General features: G+C 45.4%; 1 protein-coding gene across 2 annotated transcripts in view; it reads left to right on the forward strand.

Annotated features, from left to right (window-relative positions):
- Positions 1-9428: 9428 nt before the first annotated feature.
- LOC137536616 (RING finger protein 122-like) overlaps positions 9429-14998 on the forward strand; it is a 46672-nt gene continuing 41102 nt past the window's right edge. Inside the window, exon 1 of one of the 2 annotated variants that reach the window (XM_068258870.1) lies at positions 9429-9513. The gene's annotated coding sequence lies outside the window, so the exon portion shown is untranslated. Of the gene's footprint in view, positions 9514-9784; positions 9852-14998 lie in introns of those variants that run through there. The other variant, XM_068258871.1, reaches the window with a different exon arrangement.

Genomic DNA, 14998 nt, shown 5'->3' on the forward strand with positions numbered 1-14998 from the left:
AGTAGAATCATCTTGTTATAGTAAACTCTGATGTAGTAAACCTCTGGATCTCTCATGTCATGAAGCCTCCATTCGATCAATGCATAGAAAGGATGCATACTATTTCTGTACCATAAAAATAATTTTAGATGATTTAATTACTTTTCTCAGGCTATTCTCATAGAATTTTCTGTAAAAATTCAGGGTACACTTTAATGAAGGACTGTTTCTACTGCTCATCACAAACTATATTTTAAAATGACAGTTCCCCAACCCTGTCCTCAAGGCCCACCAACAGTGCATGTTTTGCAGAAAACCACACACATGCACAGGTGAGGTAATTAGTGTTGTAGCACAGCTTATTAACTACCTCTGGATTTCCACAAAACATGCACTGTTGGTGGACCTTGAGGACAGGGTTGGGGAACCACTGCATAACCGGAATCCTATATCCGGCGCTAATTACATTAATAGTTCACGTAACAAAGGTGTTAATGTAACCAATTGTATTGTATTCTGCCTCTCTCCTATAGAACACTGGCAGCCGGACACACACACACACACACACACACACACACACACACACACACACACACACACACGTGTGCCCCTGCAGAGTCGATCGTCGCAAGAAAACAACCAGGATTCCCTGCCGCGACAAACTACTCTTGGGGGTACACGCATGTCCCCGCCGGCTGCCCGTATTGTATAGGAGAAAGGGCATGGGGGAGGAGAGCGAGAGCGAAGCCGGCGGCTTTATCTGTTACATTGCTGCCGGCTTCATTTTAATTCAATTAACTCACTTTTTACAATACATTTGGCCGCAGCAAGACGGCCAGTAAAACCACAATACAGTCGGTTACATTAACACTTTTGTTACGTGAACTATTAATGTAATTAGCGCCACCTACCGGATGCGCCCGGCTAACGGAAAAGTACCTCTATCTATATAACTGTGTATATGTATATGTATTTTTTTTTATTTTATTTTTAATATGCTGATTAGCGACACCCAGGAGGCTGAAGTTGGGACTGGCAAATCAAAGCTTCTAGCAGCTAATCTGTTTTAACTTGTGGGAATTTTGTTAAATTCTTAACTAGTTATGAACCATGCAACCACTCTGTCATATTCTAGAAGACGCAAGGGTGTAAATTGTACTTCAGCCACCAAATTTACTAAGGTGGATTTGTTGTGTCCCAGTGCATTGAAAACTACAACTAAAACTTGATTGGTTGCTTTGGACAACTGCATTATATTTGCTTCAACGGGTGCTGTGACTGGTTCCAGACAACAAGTGTTGTAGCACATGTTGATAGATCAGCCCCACACCACACTGATGAAATAGGATTTGTATCAGTCAGGGTCACGGCATGCCTTTGCTTTTAATAAACCACTTTTTAAAATGTGCCTTTGGATGGCAAATCTGACCAGTATAACACATTTTGGGGCGATATGGGTAAAATTGAATTGCCTGTAGATGTAACTTTAAAAAAAAAAGATTGTCACTTGTGTATAATTTTATTGATGAGAATGTAAATGCATTTCAGCTGGGGCGTCAGTCTGTTGTACCTCAACACAAGCAGAAAGCTGATTCACTGCAGATTGTCGACTTGCTAAGCACTTTTCCAGGACTGAAGATCTTTGAGAAAATAAACAATTTGTAACTTGTATCATGTTTACCGAGTCACCTTTTTAGTGACAGAAGTCTTGCAACCCTCCCATGTCCCTCTTCAGACCATAGCTAGGATTATTGAAAGGTCAATAAAATTGTAGTCATGAAACGCTATCAGCTGCAGTGTTTTTAAGGCCTGGGACCCACTAGCAGCACTTTTCTAAGCGCTTGTGATTTGAAAAAAGCTCTTGCTTATGTAACCCTAGGGGGTATTTTTAAAAAATCACTTTGCTCAAGTGGGATCACGCACATAGCATTACATTAGCAAGAGCTTTTCAGATCACAAGTCCTTACAAAACGGCTGAGAGTGGGTTCCAGGACTAAGGGCTGGTTCACATTGGGGTTCTTCTGCACTTTGCTGATCACCGGCGATCAGCAAAGTGCTGCTACAATGTATCCCTATGAATACATTCACACTGCAGCAGTTGCGATTTCGATCAATTGCAAATGTGCTGCATGCAGTGTTTTGGGGGCGATTGCTCTGTGATTCTCGTTCTATTGAACGGGAATCACAAGCGCAAATCACACTGAATTGTGAGATTTTGCCCACAAATTGTAATCATGAAGCCGATTGTGGGCAAAACGCCAAGTGTGAACCTGCCCTAACTGTGTCTTTACCAAATGCAGAACGTCTGTCATTTCTCTAAACTTGCATCAACCAATTTCCAATAGCTATGGATTATGATGCAGTCTAGGGTGACAAATATCTGCTACTGTATAGCCGAAGTTGTATATGCAGATCATGTTTGCCGGATCATAGGCTCCAGACCTGGAGAAGCTCAGGGCTACAAGAGTGAGAGTATTCACTTCAGATACTACTTCTCAGATGCCTCATTTTAAAATAAAGATACTTGTAAGTGCCTGCAATATCTTATGTGATGACTCTCACTATGCAGCTCTGGGCTTAGTATTTGCGCTATGTGTAATAAAACATTTACAACTTTACCAGATAGAAAGCTTTTGTACTTCTCAGGAATTTAAAAAGTCATATCTGTGGGGATCCTTGTTACATTTCTTTCTTTTCTAATAAACATTTTGTATTTTTCAAAAACTGTAGTTTTTTTGTTTTTTTTGCAGGCGTCTAAAAAAGATCAGATCTGACCAAAATAAAGTGCTAGTTCAGACTATGCTTCCAATGTGTGGTTGAGTGCTAATCTTTGCTGCATCAGTGGCTGTGGTCTTTAATCAGAAGTGGTATTTCTGTCTCTTGTGCCTTTTTGCTGCACAGTCTGCCCAGAGGCACACAGGAGACCTGGGTTTGAATCTCGGCTCTTCCTGTTCAATAAGCCAGCACCTATTCACTAAGGCCCGATTCACATTAGTGCTTGCCAACGGAACCGGCCATACAGTTCCGTGGTCCGTTCTGCTGAGCGGACCAAAAAATGCTGGAGGACCCAATTTTCCGGACCGTTTTGCTCAGTGGAACGGAAATTGAAGGTTTTGCAGCATATAGGAAACAATGAAATTGACGTTTTTACAACACCCTGGCTGTAAAACGGACAGTTTTTTCACTAGATCCAAATGGCCGGATCCGTATGTCCGGTTCCGTAAAAACCGCTAATGTGAACAGGGCCTAAGGAGAACTTGGCCAAGGCTCCCCAACACTGCTACTGCCTACAGAGTGCTCCCTGGTACATGCAGCTCTGGCACTGAGTCCGCCAGGAGAAAAGCATGCTATAAATGAGATGCTAATGCTGAGTTGATGCAAAAGTTGTAATAATCTCATGAAGCTTAAAAAGGGACCAGTCAAATGCTAATGCTGCTTAGTTTGGTTCATTTTCAAGCTGCACAAAATGTACATCAACTCAGAATTATTTGCATCTTATTATTATTTTTTATTTAAATAGCGCCAACATCTTCCGTAGCGCTGTACATAGTACAAACAAATAATGGGCAACAGATATACATAAGAAATACAAGACACTGTACAGTCATGACATTGAATAGAATAAATATAGATACATACATAGTTGATATGTAGTTGGTACATGTACATATGTTAAAATAACAGCAGTATGAGAAACACGAGGAGGTCCCTGCCCTTGCGAGCTTACAATCTAGAGGGTAGTGGGGAGGAAACAAAAGGGAAGGAAACACAAGGATTCAGTGGCGGACACAGCCAGCAGTGGGCCCCTGTGCAAAATTGTAATTGTGGGCCCCCTATGACTTGCGGCAAAATATGGGCGTGGCTACAACCTGCGGCGCGCTAAGCGCGCCGCGGCAAAAATTAGTGGATAGAACCTGCGGCGCGTAGCGCCGCGGCAAAAAAATGGGCGTGGCAATGACCGGATGAGGGCGGAGCTAACTGTAACTTAAAGCGAACCCGGGGTGAGGGTTTATTTCCTTTTAAACAATACTAGTTGCCTGGCGGCCCTGCTGATCTATTTGGCTGCAGTAATAAACTGAATTACACCAGCAACAAGCATGCAGCTAATCTTCTCAGTTCTGACAATATTGTCAGAAACCCCTGACCTGCTGCATGCTTGTTCAGGGTCTATGGTTGAAAGAATAAGAGGCAGAGGACCAGCACGGCAGCCAGGCAACTGGTATTGCTTAAAAGGAGAGAAATATGGCAGCCTCAATATTATTCTCACCTCAGGTTCCCTTGAAAAGTGCAACGCAAAGACAGTGGGCCCAAGTTTTGGTGACCCTTTCCCCAGAAAATTCACATAATTGTGCAGGTTTTCTCAAGAAAATACACATATATGCCCAGAAAATACGTGCAATCATGTCGGCAGATATGCCCAGAAAATACGTGCAATCAAGTCGGCAGATATGCCCAGAAAATACGTGCAATCAAGTCGGCAGATATGCCCAGAAAATACGTGCAAACAAGTCGGCAGATATGCCCAGAAAATACGTGCAAACAAGTCGGCAGATATGCCCAGAAAATACGTGCAAACAAGTCGGCAGATATGCCCAGAAAATATGTGCAATCATATCGGCAGATATGCCCAGAAAATACATGCAATCATGTCGGCAGATTTGCGAAGAAAATACATGCAATCATGTGGCAGACCTGCCCAGAACATACACCTGCTAATATAAATAAAACAAAAACATTTACTCACCTGCAGCAGCAGACCTCCTGTCCCAGCCTCCATCTGGCGCGCAGCTCCCATGGGTGGTTGGGTGGATAGGTAGCCTGGTGGGTGGGTGAGTGGGTGGGTTGGTAGCCTGGTGGGTGGGTGGGTAGGTAGCCTGGTGGGTAGGTAGCCGGGTGGGTAGGTAGCCTGGTGGGTGGGTGGGTAACTAGCCCGGTGGGTGGGTAGGTAGGTAGCCTGGTGGGTGCGTGGGTAGCCGGGTGGGTGGGTTGGTAACTAGCCCGGTAGGTAGCCGGGTGGGTGGTTAGGTAGGTAGCCGGGTGGGTGGTTAGGTAGGAAGCCTGGTGGGTGGGTAGCCGGGTGGGTGGGTAGGTAGGTAGCCGGGTGGGTGGTTAGGTAGGTAGCCTGGTGGGTGGGTGGGTAACTAGCCCGGTAGGTAGGTAGGTAGCCCGGTGGGTGGGTAGGTAGGTAGCCTGGTGGGTGCGTGGGTAGCCGGGTGGGTGGGTTGGTAACTAGCCCGGTAGGTAGCCGGGTGGGTGGTTAGGTAGGTAGCCGGGTGGGTGGTTAGGTAGGAAGCCTGGTGGGTGGGTAGCCGGGTGGGTGGGTAGGTAGGTAGCCGGGTGGGTGGTTAGGTAGGTAGCCGGGTGGGTAGGTAGGAAGCCTGGTGGGTGGGTAGGTAGCCGGGTGGGTAGGTAGGTAGCCGGGTGGGTAGGTAGGAAGCCTGGTGGGTGGGTAGGTAGCCTGGTGGGTGGGTAGGTAGGTAGCCTGGTGGGTGGGTAGGTAGCCTGGTGGGTAGGTAGGTAGCCGGGTGGGTAGGTAGGAAGCCTGGTGGGTGGGTAGGTAGCCTGGTGGGTGGGTAGGTAGGTAGCCTGGTGGGTGGGTAGGTAGCCTGGTGGGTGGGTTGGTAACTAGCCCGGTAGGTAGCCGGGTGGGTGGTTAGGTAGGTAGCCGGGTAGCCGGGTGGGTGGGTAGGTAGCCTGGTGGGTGGGTTGGTAACTAGCCCGGTAGGTAGCCGGGTGGGTGGTTAGGTAGGTAGCCGGGTGGGTGGTTAGGTAGGTAGCCGGGTGGGTGGTTAGGTAGGTAGCCGGGTGGGTAGGTAGCCGGGTGGGTAGGTAGCCGGGTGTGTGGTTAGGTAGTTGGGTGGGTGGTTAGGTAGGAAGCCTGGTGGGTGGGTAGGTAGCCGGGTGGGTAGGTAGGTAGGAAGCCTGGTGGGTGGTTAGGTAGTCGGGTGGGTAGGTAGGAAGCCTGGTGGGTGGGTAGGTAGGTAGGTAGCCGGGTGGGTAGCTATCCGGGTGGGGGGCCCGACTCCTATCCTCCCTCCCTCCCTTCCTTCCTCACCTCGGGGGGCCCCCTCCCGATATGCGCGGCGGGAGAGCGAGCGGCAAATGCAGGAAGTCTTCAGGGCTCTCCAGGCATCCGCTAGAGGCCCAGCCGCTGAGTCTCCAATATGTCTCCAACTGGAGACATATTGGAGACCAAGCGGCTGGGCCTCTAGCGGATGCCTGGAGAGCCCTTCCTGCATTTGCCGCTCGCTCGCTCTCCCGCCGCGCATATCGGGAGGGGGCCCCCCGAGGTGAGGGAGGGAGGGAGGATAGGAGTCGGGGGGCCCCCCGGAATAAAATAATAATAAAAAAAAAAAATACTTAATGGGCCCCTGAAGAAAACGGAACTTCAGGGGCCCTCGTGCGGCGGCACGGCCTGCACGGCCGTATGTCCGCCCCTGCAAGGATTAGTGGGTGAGCCAGTGTGCCTTCAGTGCTGCCTATAGCAAATTATAGGTTTGTCTGAACAGGTGTGTTTTTCAGAGTACGTTTGAAGGTTTCCAGACTCGTGGCATGACGAACCGGCTGAGGGAGAGAGTTCCAAAGGAAAGGGATAGCCCGTGAGAAGTCTTGGATGCGAGAGTGAGAGGAGGTGACTAGGCTGGAGGACAAAAGGGTCTCCGGTGAGGAACGGAGGGTCCAGGGGAGGTATCTGGAGATTAAAGAGGAAATGTATGGAGGCGATAGCTTGTGTAGAGCTTTGTATGCAAGCGTGAGAAGTTAAAACTGGATCCTTTGGGCAACTGGTAACTAATGGAGGGATTGGCAGAGAGGGGCTGCCTCAGAGGATCTAGAAGAGAGGTGGATGAGACGGGCCGCAGAGTTTAGTAGGGATTGGAGAGGTGCCAGTCTGCTTTTTGGTAGACCACAGAGTAGGGTGTTGCTGTAGTCGAGATGGGAGATGATTAGGGCATACACAAGCATTTTAGTTGCTTCTTGTGAAAGGAAGGGACTATCCCTGCTAATTTACTGCAAAAGCAACAAAACCTTCTACTGTTAAAAGAAAAAAAAAATCCCGGGTTCAGAGCCAGTGGACAAAAAAGTGTTAATAATTGAAGACCTTTTTATAAAATATGGAAATAAAACAAAACTGATCCATTTTATGCAGGATCAATTTACAAATTTGGGGACTTTTGATAGATTCACTCCTTCACCAAACCTCCATTTAAAAGCTGTTTTGCAGTTGCAGTACAAGGCAGACTAATCTTACAAGGAAAAAAAAAAAATATTTATATATATATATATATATATATATATATATATATATATATATATATATATATATATATATATAATGCATAAGCGGTTATAAAATAACAAATCCGTTCAGAGGAACAAAGTGAGATGTGGTATCGTAGTTCAAATATGCAGGTATTATAGAGTTCAATAGTTTAGGCGGTAAATGCAGGTCTACATATATTCGATAAAAAATGCAGGTAGCGATACCGATACCTCTCAAAGTATACACAGCTACCATAGAAGATTGATCATTCAGAATGTCATACATAAGGTGACCACCTCTATAGTCAGTCCAGGGCTTCCAGACTTTTTTGGAGTGACTCATAGTATCTTGAACTTTAGCGTTAATTCTCTCAATTCATATTTTTTTTTTTTTCAATACGAGGTAGTATACCTCTGAATTGTAAATCGTGGTTGCTTCCACTGGAAGGCTTAAAGCTTAACTGATACTATGCGCTGAATTATTTTGAGTTGCATGTTTCATTGAGTTAGGTCTATGGCCCAAGAGCAATGTTGCCAACTCCTCCCTTTTAAATATGGCCGTTTATGAATTATACATGTGTTGTGGCTAGTTAGATGCAGTTTAGGCACTGATTATGTGTGAGAAGCCCTAGGACCTGTATAACTTAGATGTGTCAGTATTTAAAGGGATAAGTTGGCAACTCTGCCAAAGAGAAAGATTAGAAGATCTTTAGTGATTGGGGTGTGTGTGACATTGGCAATCAGTGTTGCAACTCTGGTCCTTAGTCTGTCACTAATACTTTTAGCCGTAGATCCTGAACGAGAATGCAGGTTAGATGTTTCTCACCAAAAATCTGACAAGATTTGCTGCATGCTTGTTTCAGGTGTGTGATTCAGACACTATTACTGCCAGACCTGGTCCTGTCTATGAGAACTTGTGGAGAAGCATGTAATTTGTTTGACCAGTTAATCTGCAAAGCTCTAATTTGCTGTGATCACATGATCATGACTAGCAAATCAGAGACCTACATACTGTACACACAGTGGGGATGGTGTTCTTTGGGTTGAAGGCTTCTCCTTTATAAAGCCAAATGAAGGAAACATCATTGTGACCAAACAATTCAATTTTTGTTTCATCTGACCATAACACAGAAAACCAGAAGTCGTCTTCTTTGTCCAGATGAGCATTTGCAAAGGCCAAGCGAGCTTTTGTGTGCCTTATCTGGAGAAGTGGCATCCTCCTTGGTCTGCACCCATGAAACCCAGCAGTGCGCAGTGTCCTTTGAGATGTCTGCCTTGAGACATTGCCACCAGCAGAGCCCAGATTCTCCAGGATGGCCTTGGTGGTGATCCTTGGATTCTTTGTCACCTCTCTCACTATCCTGGCCAGCAACGGTGTCACTTTTGGCTTCTGACCACTTCCTCTGAGATTTTCCAGAGTGGAGAACATCTTGTATTTTTTTAAATACTTTGCACTGTAGCCACTGGAACTTGAAAACCTTTAGAAATGGCCTTGTAGCCCTTTCTTGACTTGTGAGCAGTCACAATGCACAGCTGCAGGTCCTCACTGAGCTCCTTTGTCTTAGCCATGACTGTTCACTAACTAACTGCAGAGAGCTGCTGTTTTTCAACTGTTGAGTTGATTAAAACAGCTGTTCCCAATTAATCAGGGTAATTAGGATGCTTTAGAATAGCTTGGACTATTTGGAATGGTATAGAACTTTGGATTTTCCCACTGTGACAGTTTGTGATGGGTATGAATAATTTTGGACTGAACACTTTTAGCTCAAATGTAAATAAAAGCTGAGAACAGTTTTTTCCCACACTAATGCCTCTTGTACATCATCTTACAGTATGAAAGTGCGATATAAATGTTCTGTGTTTGTCTGTGTTTGTTTATTATCTTTTGGGAGACACCTACGTAATTTCCAGTCAAAAAAGCACTTGCTTGTTGAATCAAAGTAACGTGAGGTCAAAATTTGCCCGGGGTATGAATAATTATGGGCAGCACTGTATCTCTGTCACTCTCTCAATACCTTTTTGAAAGTAGCATTCCTGCCGTACAAGAGCAGTTATGGACAAAAGCCATTGCTGACTACCATGTGATCTTCCCAAACCAGACCATTGTCCATGCACAATGGCCAAACAAAGGACAGGATTTCCTTTATAACAGTTCTGGGCCACCCTAACCTGGTCACCTGATCTGTGAATGAGCACACAGTTCCCCCACTGATGCTGGTCCGGATGAAACTGTGATCTACCTTTCTAGGATGAGTGTCTACATATCATGCCTTAGTAAGTACTCTTCTTGTTCAGTGTGTATGTGCTTCTCTTTAAACAGGGAACAGTACAATTGCTTTATTATGTAATATCTGACACCTATGAATTATGTACGTTCTGAGGCAGATTACATGCAGGGAATCGTCTGACTATAATTAACCATATACAACTTGCGTAATCAACATGTCAAATTCATGTTCTGCAGGTACATGGACTGTTTACCTGCTGCTGTCTTCCTGTCATGAATAGCCGAGCTTTGCACGGCAAATACTCCCAATGTGCCGAAAACCAGGATAGATTTTATGGTGCAGTTTATTTACAGTGAATATACACAGGACATCCAATCCAAGCAGGTATACAGTTCAATGCAGATTTCTTGAACAGTGATTGCAGACTAGCTATCCAGGGACAGGATTCAAAACACAAGTATTCAGGGTACACAATCTACTGGTAGATCGTGATTGATGCAATGGGCACCCGCGCCTTAAAATAGAGTGTAACCCTAACCTATACTCGCCTTCTATTGTCTTTATTTCCATGTGCTTGACTTGGGCTCAGGCGCTCTACTACAGTACATTGACTGAGGCGGACATTCAGCTATTTTTCACAATAGCCAAGTGCCAATGGCCAAATCAGCACTGCGTGATATGTTGGCACTATATGAATCCAATAACTAATAATAAATCAAGCACCTTGCAGCCAAACCTGCTTAGAGCTGCTAATCTTGCCTAGGCAAATAGCCCTGCTGAAAATTACACAGGCCAGCTATTCACTTGCTTCACTCGCGGAGGGCTGGTAAACGGTTTACAACATATCATGATTACAGCCCACAGCCAAGAAAAGAAAAACACTCCAGTAGTTGAATTCTAGGCAATCTATTATGACCAAACTCCATCCCTGACTAAACTCCATCACTATACCTTCAGCACATCTATCTATCTATCTTTATATATAATAGGCTAAGTGCCTCAACCTTCAAGCAAGAAGAGGAAGTAGCGCCCTGCCCCCAGGCCTGGTCCAAGCAAGAAGAAAAAGTAGCGCCCTGCCACCAGGGGCAGAGGGGGTAGCAGGCAGGAAGGGGGTATTTGGCACAGCGGCGGGGAGGGGGGTTGGACCCCCCCCTCCCTCACCTGAGTCCCCCGTCTGCGCTCCCCCTCTAGCTTAAGTTCAGCAGCAGCCGCCGCTATTAGTAAGAGGCCGTGGGCGAGGATGACTCACCTCTTCCGCATTCCAGCGTGCGTTCCACTGTCCTCACTTCCTGCAATGCCATCCACTTACAATACAGTGGGCGGCAGTGCAGGAAGTGACGACAGTGGAACGCACGCTGGAATGCGGAAGAGGTGAGTCATCCCCGTCCGCTGCCTCTTTCTAATAGCAGCGGTGGCTGCTGCTGAGCATAAGCTGGAGGGGGAGCGCAGATGGGGGACCCAGGTGACCCGCCGCTGTGCCCAATACCCCCTTCCTGCCCGCTACCCTCTTATGGAGCGTAAGTTGCGCCGCAGGTCCGCTAGTACTATATAAATGTCAATTAGCCCTGACAAAGACAGTAGAACTGAGCTTACAAGGCTGATCTGGGAATTTGTGTATGGGCCAGGTTTTTTAGCATGTGGGTAGACAGAGAAATGTCCAGGTGTGAAATCCTCATATATTTTAATGAGAAACTTCATGAGGGAATTAAAGAGTAATGTTTGTCTGACTGTAAAAGCAAAAAAACCTTGCCTGACCCTTTCCCATGTCTGGCAGAATTTGGGCCAAATGCCAGTATAACAATTATTTTAAAGAACAAGCAACACCCATACTAACCTAGAAATAAAAAAAACACATATATAAAGTAGATAAATACTACTTCTACTTACATAACAGATGTATTGTGCTATCCACGTAATGATTCCTGTGAATTTTACAAAGGAAAAGCAGAAAATCCTATTCTAGGCAGCGGCCATCTTGCCAAGCTAATGCTGACATCATATCCTCCCTGACTCTTGTTTTCCCCCCTCCCTTCTCTTTCTCATTGTGTATTCATTAGCTGCCCTCCTCCCAGAGTCTTTAAACACTCCCACTGAGGTGTATACTAACAACTGCACTGTCTTTTTTATTTACACATCCAATCACTGAGTCACCTCAGCCTTGCTTGTAAACACAAGTAATCAGAGGGTTTTTCTGATAAGGAGCTAGGCAGGGAAATAAATGGAAGAGGAGGAATATATTAGGGCCCGTTTCCACTATCGCGAATTCGCATGCGTTTGCCGCATGCAAATTCACATAACTAATACAAGTGGATGGGACTGTTTCCACTTGTCAGGATTCCTTTGCGTTTTTCTGTGCAGAAAAAATCTGCACGGCAGAGCCATCAGAATTCGCATACCGCTATGCGAATTGCATACTATGTATTTAATAGGGAATTTCGCATGCGGCATTGGTATGCGAATTTTAATGCCACTTTCGCATGGAATCAATGGAAACGCACACAGGCACTGCCATGGTTAAATTCGCATACATCCATGCGAAATCGCATGCAAATTCGCATGAAAATTCGCATAGAGCCGCATGCAAAATTCGCATCCGCATGTGAATTTTTACCGTGGCGATTCCCACCACACAAGTGGAAACAGGCCCATATAGATAAAAAGAGCTCCCAGCATTCAACTCTTTGGCACTGTTTGGCACTAGGGCCAGTGCTCCTAAAGTATGTGATAACTACAAACCATAACAGCAGAAAAAGTTTTGCAAGTTTTGAATGCAGGATTAGCATCTTTATCACTTAATACACTCAGACCAGTTGCTGTTGAAATTTGATTTTTATGACGACAATACCGCTCACTGGCCTAACAATAGGGGAAGCAGCCCCTGCCCCGCGGGGGGGGGGCCAAGGGCCCCCCTCATGGTCGTTTTGGGGGGGCAGGAGGGGTCACAGCATGAGGGGAGAGCTTGGTAGCACGTTGGTGGGGAGGGGGGGGCGGTCCCCCCCCCCTCACCTCGGGCTCTCCCCTCTGCGCTCCCCTCCTGCCTCTATGTAAGTGTCAGCAGCAGGGGTGGCAGCTATAATTACCTCCATCCACCACAGAGGTTGCCGATTTGCAAGGGCTTTACATTACTTCCTGTTAAAACAGGAAGTAATGTGAAAGTAATGTGAAGCCCTTGCAGATCGGCGACCTCCGGTGGTGAATGGAGGTAAGTATAGCTGTCGCCGGCGCTGCTAACACTTACATAGATGCAGGAGGGGAGCGCAGAGGGGAGAGCCCGAGGTGAGGAGGGGAGACCGTCCCCCCTCCCCACCGACGTGCTACCAAGCTCTCCCCTCATGCTGCGACCCCTTCTGCCCCCCTAAAACGGCCATGAGCGGGCCCCAGTGGGGGGGGGGGGGCGCTCAAAATTTTGCAGCGGGGCCCCGGGACTTCTAGTTACGCCCCTTATTACCGCTTTAAGTACACAGTGAAAAACCACAGTGTAACTATTGCTATATTAAAAAAAAAACATAAAAATGTGATAAAATGCTTGTCCAAATATCAAGAAAATGCACCATCTTCAGCCGGTTTTATTTTAGGTTCTCCAGATAGAATTGCAAAGACTGCCAAGTATATACAGTATAGAGATAACCATCTACTTTGATGCAGAGCGGACTCTTTCCGTTCATTTAAAAAGTTGATGGGTCTGGTTTACTTTTACATGGCTGAACAGCAGCACTGCTTTCTACTCTTCTGGTGGTCTGTGACCTAGGACAGTGCTGGTATTCAGTGGCATGTGTGTGCAAAATGCTGTTAGTGGAGTCATTGTATACAATAAGCAACCAGGGAGTTCACTCAGGTCTTTATGAGGGTTATTATAACTGCAATTCTGATAAAGGCCTATTGCATTATTTATAAAGTGGCAGTCTGAATTTTAATAGCAGCGATCAGGGATTTGGTTGTTTTGTGTAATTTTCTAAAGGTGCCAATCCAAAGCTCTGTTTACTTGCATGGAGATACAGATCTAAAAAAAAGGTTCTTCATTGAATTACAATATACCTGCAGATCTGCAATTTTTAAAAAAGTAATTTGTGTGCCAGTGGTTCGAAGTTTATTTGGGCACCACCATAGAATGTCAGTTATTTAAATTTAAACTCCACTGTGCCAGTTGTTTAATATGGTCACTGTCCAATCGTAACACTGTGCCATTTTTTTAATTTGGTCACTGTCCAATCATAACACTGTGCTAATTGTTTCATTTGGTCACTGTCCAATCGTAACACTGTGCTAGTTGTTTCATTTAGTCACTGGCCAATCGTAACACTGTGCTAGTTGTTTCATTTGGTCAATGACCAATCGTAACACTGTGCTACTTGTTTTATTTGGTCACTGTCCAACCGTAGTCCTTTGATGTCATCTTTAAACCATGATTAAAGCGCCCCCAAGTGCCCACCCACAACACCGCAACACTGAAGTGAATTGAAGCCCCATAACAATTATGCTTCAATCTCCTAAAGGAGCTCCCCATTGGTCCACTGATCTGCTCCAATGGGAAGCCTTGACTAGAATTCCTATTTAGCAATCTAAAAGACTCAAAGTGTTTGAGTAGATGCAGGCTACGTTCCATATCCATAGAACATCACAGCTGATTTAGTAACTGGAAAAGTGAGCTGGCAGCATGAGTCACTTGGTTTAGACTTTCATCTGTATGTGCCTGGTTATCCTGCTGATCATCTGCCTCAAATACTTTATAGGCCAGAAACCCACTAGGAGCGATTTTCTGAGCGCTTTTCGATTTGAAAAACTCTTCCTAATGTATTGCTATGAGGTGTGATCCCACTTGAGCGATGTGATTTTATAATAATTCCCCATAGCATTGCATTAGCAAGAGCTTTTTCAAATCACTAGCGAGTACAAATCGCTCCTAGTAAGTTTCTGCCCTTAACCATAGACCCTGAACAAGCATGCAGCAGATCAGGTGTTTCTGACATTATTGCCAGATCTGACAAGATTAGCTGCATGCGTGTTTCAGGTGTGTGATTCAGACACGACTGCAGCCAAATAGATCAGCAGGGCTGCCAGGCAACTAGTATTGTTAAAAAAGGAAATACATATGGCAGCCTCCATATCCCTCTCACTTCAGTTGCCCTTTAAGTACATTTATCTGCAAACAAGTACTGTATAGGCATATTTGTGCAACTAGGTATTTGTTTTAATTACAAGCAGAGACAAAACATTTGCTGACTGCGCAAGCTCTTTGCTGATGGACGTTTCCTTTGTGCTCCCCTCTTGCAAGTTATAACCTCAGTTTGAGCTGTTAAATACCTCAAAAACTACTTGTATTCACTTCAGACTGACAGTTACATGTGTGGAGTGGTACTGCAAAGAGAAGTAGTTTACAGTTGCCATGCTTGCAATATCATCATAGGCATGTGATATAAAAATAGCTTCAGCTGAATATCTGTTTGTATTTTAGGAGTTGTCACTCATTTGGGACAAATTCCTCAATTCTAATGAAGGACCAATGTCACAATCAAAACAACTTAAAGTGAACC

The sequence above is a fragment of the Hyperolius riggenbachi genome, chromosome 10, assembly GCF_040937935.1.
Source record: "Hyperolius riggenbachi isolate aHypRig1 chromosome 10, aHypRig1.pri, whole genome shotgun sequence".
Classification (NCBI taxonomy): domain Eukaryota; kingdom Metazoa; phylum Chordata; class Amphibia; order Anura; family Hyperoliidae; genus Hyperolius; species Hyperolius riggenbachi.